The sequence below is a fragment of the Rhinatrema bivittatum genome, chromosome 8, assembly GCF_901001135.1.
Source record: "Rhinatrema bivittatum chromosome 8, aRhiBiv1.1, whole genome shotgun sequence".
Lineage (NCBI taxonomy): Eukaryota > Metazoa > Chordata > Amphibia > Gymnophiona > Rhinatrematidae > Rhinatrema > Rhinatrema bivittatum.
In genome coordinates, this window is record NC_042622.1 from 268,426,879 (window position 1) to 268,437,442 (window position 10,564).

Consider the following 10,564-nt stretch of genomic DNA (forward strand, 5'->3'; position numbering starts at 1 on the left):
CAGGGAAGGAGATGTCTAAGGCCCATGGGTTGAATGTACCAACAGCCACAGGGCAGGATATGCCTGGAGCCATAGGGGTGGATATAACAACTGCCTCAGGGCAGGGCATTCCCAGTGATCCAGGGGAGGAAATGAAAACAGCCCAAAAGTTGGTTACAGCAAGAGACCAGAAGGAAATTTCCACATCCAAAGGGACAGATATATCAGCAGACTATGAGAAAGAGACACCTAGTGCCCCAAGGTCTGATATGCCAGAAGGGTCAGAGCAGAAGACTATGAGAACATAATATATGCCATACTGGATCAGATGACGGATCTATCAAGCCCAGCATCCTGTTTCCAAAAGTGGCCTATCCAAGTCACAATTACCTGGCAAGTACCCAAACATTAAATAGCTTTCTAACAACTATTGCATATTAATTATTCCCAGTTTATGGATTTTTCTTCTAGGAACTTTTCCAAACCTTTTTTAAACCCAATTTCAGTAACCATCGTAACCATATCCTCTGGCAATGAATTCCAGAGCTTAACTATGCACTAAGTGAAAAAGAATTTTCTTTGATTTGTTTTAAATGAGCTACTTGCTAACTTCATGGAGTGCCCCTAGTCCTTCTTTTATCTGAGAGAATAAATAACTGATTTACATTAATCTGTTCAAGTCCTTTCATGATTTTGTAGACCTCTATCATATCCCCCCCTCAGTCATCTCTTCTCCAAACTGAACAGCCCTAACTTGTTTACCCTTTCCTCACAGGGCAGCCGTTCCATCCCCTTATCATATTGGTCACCCTTCTCTGCACTTTCTCCAGTGTAACTACTTTTTTGAGATGCGACGACCAGAATTGCACACAGTATTCAAGGTGCAGTCTCACCATGGAGCGATACAGAGGCATTATGACATCCTCCATTTTATTAACCATTCCCTTCCTAATAATTCCTAACATTCTGTTTGCGTTTTTGACCACTACTGCACACTGAGCTGACAATTTCAATGTATTATCCACTATGACGACCTGATATCTTTCCTGGGTGGTAACTCCTAAGATAGAACCTAACATTGTATATTATTATTTTTCCCTATATGCATCACCTTGCACTTTTCCACATTAAATTTCATTTGCCATTTGGAAGCCCAATCTTCCAGTCTCACAAGGTTCTCCTGAAATTTATAACAATGCACTTGAGATTTAACTATTCTGCATAATTTTGTCATCTGCACTTCGCTTGTCTTATCTCTTTCCAGATCATTTATAAATATATTAAAAAGCACCAGTCCAAGTACAGATCCCTGAGGCACTCCACTGTTTACCTTTTTCCACTGTGAAAACTGACCATTTAATCTTATTCTGTTTCCTGTGTTTTGCAATCCACAAAAGGACATCGCCTCCTATCCCATGACTTTTTAGTTTCCATGTTAATTCACCCCTTCAAAAAATGTAGGAGATTTGTGAGGCAAGACTTTGCTTGGGTAAATCCATGCTGGCTCTGTCCCATTACACCATGAACAGCTAAATGTTTTGTGATTTTATTCTTTATAAGTTTCCAAAACGTTTCCTGGCACTGAAGTCAGGCTCACCGGTCTATGGTCAGAGATAATGACAACTAAAGAATTGGTTATAGTAGGAGCCATTCAGAAGGAAACGTCCAAATCCCAAGGGTCAGATATAATGGCATTAAAAGAGCAGGGGACACCCAGTGCTCCAGGACTGGGTAGAGAAAAGGCATCAGAGCAAGAGACACCCAGGGCCCAAGGGTTAAATATACCAGTTACCCCAGGGCAGGAGATGTCAATGGCCAATGGGGTTGAATGTACTGACGGCCCTAGGGAAGGATAAGCCTGCAGACCCAGGAATGTATATAGTAGGAAGCTCATGGCAGGAGATGACGACAGACAAAGAAATGGATATAGCAGCAAGTTCAAGCAATGAAATGACAAGTGCCACAGGAAAGGAGATGCCCATGTCACAAAGCTCAGATATATCAGCAACCCCAGGGCAGGGGAACTCCCAGTGCCCCAGGGTCTGATATTCCAGCAGCCTCAAAGCAGGAGAAAACGACAGCCCAAGAATTGGTTACAGCAGGAGACCAGAAGGAAATGTCCACATCCCAAGGGACAGATATATCAGCATACCCACAGCAAGAGACACCCTAACCTCCAGCACTGGCTAAAGAAAGAGCCTCAGAGCAGGAGATGCAGATGGCACAAGAGTTTAATATACTAGCTACAACAAGGTAGGAAATTCCTATAGCTCTAGGGTCAAATATATCTGCAGCCTCAGGGCAGGGGAACCCAGTATCCCAGGGCAAGAGATAGCCCAAGAGTTGATTACAGTTGGAGACCAGAAGGAAATTTCCACATCCAAAGGGACAGATATACCACAGACTCAGAGCAAGAAACAGCTAGTGCACCGGATCTGATATGCCAGAAGGCTCAGAGCAGGAGATAGTGACAGCTAAACAGTTGGTTATAGAAGGAGCCCTTCAGAAGTTGATGCTCAAATTGCAAAGGTCAAATTTACCAGCATATCCGGAGCAGGAAACACCCAGTGCCCCAGAACTGGATATAGAAGCCTCAGAGCTGTTACAATCTCCAACTGCAGGAGCCTGAGGTTGGCTGCCCTCACCTTCTGATGCTGGTCTGGCCTAGCATCCCTGGGTGCCCTGGTCGTGGCACCCAGCCACCTCCGTCCACAAACTCTTCAGCCATCATCCAGCTCTCTAGCTGCTGCCTCAGACCCAGCGGGGCCAAGTAGGTTCCCCATCTCTGACATGCCACACGTGGCAACCCCTGGAATGCTGCCGCCACCGCTTTGGGTGTATGCTCTCCTAGGCACATGTGCACATCTCTACAAATTTAAAGGTCCTTGGCAACAAGTCCCTTCGCTTCTCCAGAGCTGCGTTCCTCTTTCCAGCATTCCTACTCCTGGCTACTCTGTTCTCTGACTCCTTCTCCTGCCCTGCTCTTGTCCTCCTGTTTCCCTTCCTTGGTTGGAATTCCTGGTTCCTGACCTCTGGCTTGAACTTTGACTACGAGTACTACTGCCTGCCTCGACCTCTGGCCAGAACCCGGACTACGTGTATCGCCGCCTGTTCCGACTGCCTGCCCGGACCCAGCCTGTATCTTCGCTGTGCCACCTTCTGTGGGATCAGCCACGCAGAGGCCCACAAGCTCCAGCTGGCCTCTGCTTCCCATCTGGCCTTGCCTACCAACGGGAGGGTCTGAGGGGGTCTCCTCTCAGGTAGCATCAACTCCTCCCTTGGTTGCAGGGTCCACTCCACCAGCAGGTTGCCAAGGCCATGGACTTGGCGGAGGCCTCCACTCTTAAGTCATCCCAGGTCTGGCGCTTAACATTCAGGAGCCCGATTGGACTCCACTTCTACTCCAGCTATGCCAATATTGGCTGGGGTCAGCCTGGCTCTGTAGGCTGCACCCTCACAGCCCTCCATATTATTGCGGAGACCCGAAACTGCCGGGGGTTCATCAATGTTATATGCATTTCTCCTTGTTGCCCACCGCATTCCCAGATGATGCTTCCAAGGTGACCTTTATTCTCTCCTGCTTGGAGGGGAAGGCCCTGGCATAAGCCTCTCTGCTCTGGGAATGAGTAGACCCTCTTCTGTATGACCTTACTCACTTCGTGGCCACCTTCAAGAGGGATCTTTGATGACCAGGATAGATGAGCCGCTGCTAGCTTGGACCTCCTTCGTCTCTGGCAAGGGCAGCATGTGCTCAGTGAGCCAGATTTTAAAAGGGTTACGCGCATAAGTTATGCGCGTAACCCTTAAAAAAAAACCCTGCGCGCGCCAAGCCTATTTTGCATAGGCTCGGCGGCGTGCGCAAGCCCCGGGATGCGCATATGTCCCGGGGTTTTCCTGGGGGGACGTGTCAGGGGAATGTCTCGATTCGCATGTCATCGGGGGCGTGACGTGGCCAGCGTGTCATCTGGGGGCGGCGCCACGGGCATGGTTCCGGCCCGGGGCGTTCTGGGGGTGTGGCCGCGGCCTCCGGACCATGGAGAGCGGCAGCGAGCCCAGCGTGCGCAAAGTTACGCCTGCCTCGAGCAGGCGTAACTTTGTCAACAAAGGTAGGGGGTGGAGTGTACATAGGGCTGGGGGGTGGGTTAGGTAGAGGAAGGGAGGGTAAGGTGGGAGGAGGCCAAAGGAAAGTTCCCTCCGAGGCCACTCCGATTTCGGAGCGGCCTTGGAGGGAATGGGCAGCGTGTGCAGGGCTCGGCGCGCGCATGTTGCACAAATGTGCACCCCCTTGCGCGCGCTGACCCCGGATTTTATAAGATATGCGTGGCTACGCACGTATCTTATAAAATCCGGCGTACTTTTGTTTACGCCTGGTGCGCGAACAAAAGTATGCACGCGTGCTGTTTTTTAAAATCTGCCCCAGTGATTACACCATAGAATTCTGAACTGCATATGCCCTATCTTCCTAGACGGTCTCTCATCCCAGATCAAAGACAAGCTTGCAGCACGGGAGCTTCCTACCTCCTTGGAGGACTTAATCAACCTCACGGGCCGCCTTGACCGCCGCCTCCAGGAACGTACTCGGGAGCTCTGGACCGTTCACCATCCCATCTGCGAGTGAACTCATTCTCCTTCTGCCAACTGGAGGACCGGCTCCCAGTGAAACCTCTGCCAAAAAGACCGAGGAACCCATGCACTTGAGTCAAGGCCAGTTGTCACCGAAGGAGCATTTGCGAAGACGCCAAGCAGGATTCTGCCTTTATTGCGGCACAGTGGGGCATCACCTATCTCAGTGCCCGGTCCATCCAGGAAACTCCCAGGCCTAAGGTTAGTTAGGGCCCTGACCTTAGGCCCTGTCTCTTCGGCCCCTCAGCCAAGACTGGAAGACCTGCTCATTTCCAATCTTGGCTCTAGTGGATTTCAGGGCTGGGGGAAATTTCTTGCTTAAGGATCTTGCCAACCATCTATATATTTCGACCAAGCCCATTGAAACACCTCTAACTCCTAGCCTCCATCCATGGGAATCCTTTGCCGGGCTGGATCACCCACGTCACTGCACCTGTCTTGGTGCGGATTGGCACGCTCCATGAAGAGGAGATAGAGTTCTTGGTTCTCGATAAGTTTATGCACCCAGTGATCCTGGGCATTCTGTGGTTACAGCGCCATTCCCCACAATTTGTCTGGACGTCACTCCAACTTTCTGAATGGAGCCTGCATTGTCACCAGGTCTGCATGAAACCAATTAAATCACCATCACCACTTCCTCTGGCCATCTCCACATTGGGGATTCCACCACCCTAAGTGGACTTCGCCGACTTCTTTTCTAAAAAGAATGCTGATATTCTTCTGCCTCATCGGAGATTCTACTGTTCTATTGAACTCTATCCCTCCTCGGGATAGAGTGTACCCTCTCTGCCCGAAATGAAGGCCATGACAAAATATTCAAGAAAATCTAGCCAAGGGATTCATTAGGCACTCCTCCTCACTGGGAGTGGGATTCTGTTTTGTCACCAAGAAGGACAGTAGTCTTTGTCGCTGCATAGATTAGAGGGGGCTCAGTGCTATCACCCGAAAGGATAAGTACCCTCTACCTCTAATTAATGAGTTGTTTGATCATCTGCAGGGAGCAGTCGTCTTTACGAAACTTGATCTTCAAGGGGCCTACAATCTGGTCTGTATTCACCCAGATGATGTTTTGAAGACCGCTTTTAATACCAGGGATAGGCATTACGAGTATCTTGTAATGCCCTTCAGCCTATGCAATGTCCCAACGGTTTTTCAGTGAATGATGAATGAGAACTTCTGTGACCTGTTATACTCCAAGGCATCGTTTATCTGGATGACATCCTTATTTTTTCTAATGATTTAACCACTCATCAACAAGATGTCCACCAGGTTCTCCAGTGCCTGCAGGAAAACCAGCTATACGCCAAGCTGGAACAACTGGAGACAGGTATCGAAGAACTGGACCATCCAAGGACAAGGACATCTGAAGAGAGGAGCCAGAGGGAACAAGGACATCTGAAGGCGAAGACATGGGATCTGACAAGAGCCCAGGAACCACAGATGAAGACGAGAGAATTCCCATGAAAAGCGGAGTGCCTTGAAGCAGCTGGAATTGATGAGAAGTCCAGGAGTGGACTGACTCCTTGTGAAGGTGCACTTTTATAGGGCTGAAGAGAAGACACCCAGCTGACATCATCAAGTGGGGCCGCAGGGCTACTCCCACTGTGGGCCCTTTAAGAAGGCAGGAGAGGCTGGACTATGGACAGCAATGGTGGCGTCCATGCCTCAGAGAGCACGCAGGAGCGGCACTAGGATGCAAGGCAGGTCGGAGGCAGCCTCCGGGCCACGTAGGAGCACAGCGGTGGCGGCTCTGCCCACCGCAGGAGAGAGGATAACGTCAGCGGCCTCCGGGCTGTGAGAGAGGAATGGCGACAGTGGCTGACCCGCCGCAGAGCAGGAAAAACAGTGGCACAAGGCCGTGAGGCCAGGACCTGGCGTCAGCGGCTCCATGCTGCGAAGGTGACTGGGTGTGGCCTGGGAGAGGTAAGAGGCTGCTCGTGGCTAGGCTCACGAGAAGCATTGCAACAGCTAGATAAGTGCCTATTCAAGCAAGAGAGCCTTTCCTTACTGGGATACATTGTCTCTAAGCATGGTTTTACCATGGATCCCAACAAGCTTCAAAGCATCAGTCAATGGCCCCAGCCATCTGGTCTTTGAGCCCTCCAGCATTTCCTTGGATTTGCAAATTATTAACGCCGTTTCATTGCAAACTATTCCTCTCTCACAACCTGCTCACCGCGTTCATGCGGAAAGGAGCAGACACCTGGAACTGGAGCTCCGAGGCAGTGGCAGCCTTCAACAACCTTAAGGAAGCCTTCATTCAAGTGCCCTGCCTTCGACACCCTGACCCAAACCATCCATTTAACCTGGAGGTGGACGCATCCGCTATCGGAGTCAGTGCAGTGCTGAGCCAGCACTCTCCCACTGGTACATTGCATCCCTGCTCATTCTTCTCACGAAAATTTTCTCCAGCAGAATGCAACTCTTGCATGGGTGACCGTGAACTCCTCGCCATTAAGTTGGCGCTTGAAGAGTGACATCCTTGGCTAGAAGGAGCCCAACACAGGTTCACCATATTCACAGATCATAAGAACTTGGAGCATCTCAAACTCGCTCAACACCAGACAAGCTCGCTGGTCACTTCTTCGCTCATTTTAATTATGACTTGAAATACCACCCAGCCGACAAGAACATGAGGGCTCACGCTCTTTCCTACCCAAAGATGCCACTGAAGCGCCTCAGCATGTCATTGATCCAGCATGTATTCACTTATCCTCAGTCACAACCATTCCCATTGGTAAAACGGTGGTTCCCCGTAGGCTACGAGAAAAGGTACTAAAGTGGGCTCACGATTCCCGAATTGCTGGACATCCCAGCTGTTCTCGCACTCAAGCACTTCTGCAATGCTACTACTGGTGGCCCAATATGACTCAAGACATTTGGGCATAGGTAGACGACTGCCCCACATGTGCCCAACAAAAGCCACTGGTGGGTCACCCCTGGGGGCTATTACAACCTTTACAAGAGGATCAGTGAACACCAGGAGATCTTTATTATGCACAAAACATCAAAAAAGCCCGACTCAAGCTGAGTTTCACTCTCTGAGCTGCTTCAGGGGCTAGCAGAATAAAACAAATATAATCACATATATAAAAAACATATAAATTTGAAAGGACATATACACCAAACATAATGAAATTATACAAAATAAAAAAACAGACATAATTGACAATACACAATACTAAATAACAAAAATATTAAAACATGGTCTAATCAATTAACCCTCCTTATGAGAGAACTCTAAAAAAATATGATTCCATAAGTGCCCATATGCATGAGTCATGTGTAAAAATATGTGAGAAAATGACTATAAAATACCTATGCCGGTGGTCTGTCTCCACATGACAGTTCAGTCTCTTTAGGAATGTTAAGCAATTACCTTCAAGACAAACAATAACTGGTGTTATAACAAATAAGGCCACTATATGAAACATAGTGGCAACCTTGAAACAATGTATCACATGGATGTCTAACCAAGATAAATAGAGTTCAAAAACAACCACTAAAAAAATGTTTTAAGTACTGACATGCAGTGACTAAGGCTCAAAAATTGAGGACATAAAAATATGTAGATTTAAAATGACTGTGTCTATATAAATATAATTTAAACTGCTGGCTTTGCATAACATGTATTATGATGAATGACTAAAAGCCTTATCAGGAATTGTGCTGAATAAGTGTACCAACACATCAATCTTAAAAAGACTTTAAAAACTATAAGTTAAGCCAAACAATTTTTAAGATTACTATTATACTGGGTATAAAAACCGAGCTTAAAAACCACTACCGTGCTGAATAAAAAAAAAAAAACTCTTTCATTGGTTGTAACCTCACCACCACCATTATGAGAACGCCGGCGCTGGCGTGCAGAGAAACAGCGACTAAGGCTCAGCAGTGAAAAGACAAAATGTGTAGATTTAAGAATTGTTACTGCTGTCAGACATGGTGCTCAAACCATAGTTATGCTGAATATAAAGCCCACCACTCATTTGATAACCAGTGCACCGCACATCAGTCTTAAAATTACAAGTTAAAAAAATATGCCAAACAGTTCAAAAACGGAAATTTAAGGTTACCGTCATACCAAGCGTAAAAACCGCGCTAAATGCTAATCATACTGAGCTCAAGAGACAGAATTTGGAAACTGCTGCCGTGCTGATTATAAAACGCTCTTTGATTGAATATAAACTCACCATCAACATACAAATGCTGACGCAACCACTTCAGTGACTGGGTCCGTAGCATCCGGACACCAGTTCTGCCGCGTCGATACTAGCTTTTTCAGGTGATCAAAACCGCCAAAACCGCAGCCGGAAATGTCGTGCTGCACGTCAGATTCGCTGTTTAAATACTTCCTTTTTGCGCCAAAAACGCTGATACTGAACGGCATATACAGGAGACAAACCACCGTACATTAGAATTATGCAAACTTAAAAAATATGACTACCAATGAATTACAAATACTAGAAACATTAAAAATGGCACATTTACACAGAATCAATGTTAAAAAAAAGGAATGTTATATACAGTATTTAATACATTAAATAATTAGATAAAATCCTGTCACCATCACGCTTTTACATGTGAATAGGTATCTTTCCCCTTCTTTTCTCCCTAATAAAAGCTCTTTACAGTTGTGTCCTACATCACTGAGACCACACCCGATGGTGAGGCCCATAGGTCTCCTCCCTGTGGGTGGAGACATCACTCATCTCAGCCCAGGGTTCACTATTTCCAACAAAGTCATAACACATAGATTGCTTGTAAAGATCTTCAAGTCCACAGGAATCAGTTGGTATAAATTAAATATGCTCTAAGTCTCACTAGCCCACGTAAGCTTTCTGCTGTCTCCATTACTACATACTAATTGACCCTGATGAAGATATACTGCATCGAAACGCCACAGCGTTAAAAGGGTGATCAGGATAATATAGGAGACTATTTTTACCAACTGACACTTATCCTTCTGGAGTTTATAAACTTAAGTTTTCAGTCTTTATCACTGCTTTGCTGGGCAGGCTCAGTTCTAGAAACTTTGACACAGGTTTTCCACGTCGGGCTCCATCTGATGATGTCTCCCATGTGCGAGTGAGGACTACCATCCTGCTAGGAGAATTAAATAAATTGTTCAGGTGAACATTATGTTCCAGTCTGTCTATGAGAGTGAAATGGATAACAAGATCAAGATTCCAGCATTTGCGGCAGTGAGTAGCCTTCCTCATCCAACCTGATGGATACGTTGTCAGATCAATTGTAACATACTGAAGGTGTCCTGGTTACCTGACCTGAAGAACTTGGATGGTCAGGATACCAATTCCTTAGAAACAAGGTGATATCAATCCTTGATTAGGGCATGTAACATAATAGTTACGAGGAAGGAATTTAAAGCAAAAAGGTCATCGAACTAAAATACACTAAACATAATCTACGACAGGCAGAGAGATGCGCAAAACCTGCTCCCTGAAAACATGGAGGCTTATTGGTCCCCTCCTTGGGGAAATACAAAGGAAGCTAAGAAAAAGTATTTTGCCAAGAGAATCCAAGATTCATCAGAACAGTGCCAGCAAGTTATTTCATACAGTCAAGGTATGTTCATGCAGCAATGACTGGCTAATGAATACAACTGATGAATTCAGTGAATTGTTCGCTATGGTGTTTAAAAGGTGAAAGTTGCTCAGATTTGTGCTAATTTTCCTGAGGAACTAACATCTAAATTAGATATTGCGGATACTGGGGTGCGGGGATTTCAATGTACCTCAAGATTTGAGATCAAGCAATCTCTTCAATAAATTCATTTACATGTATTCTTGATCACTGCTCAGTTGTGTTAATGAATTTTTCTTTTTAGATGAAAATATAGGAGCAGTTCAAAAAATTGTGAATGCTTCTTTTGAGTGGTGGAATTTTTCTGACTCTGCTAAAATCTGCAATTGGGAAAAACTGGAAATTAATGAGTCCGCTG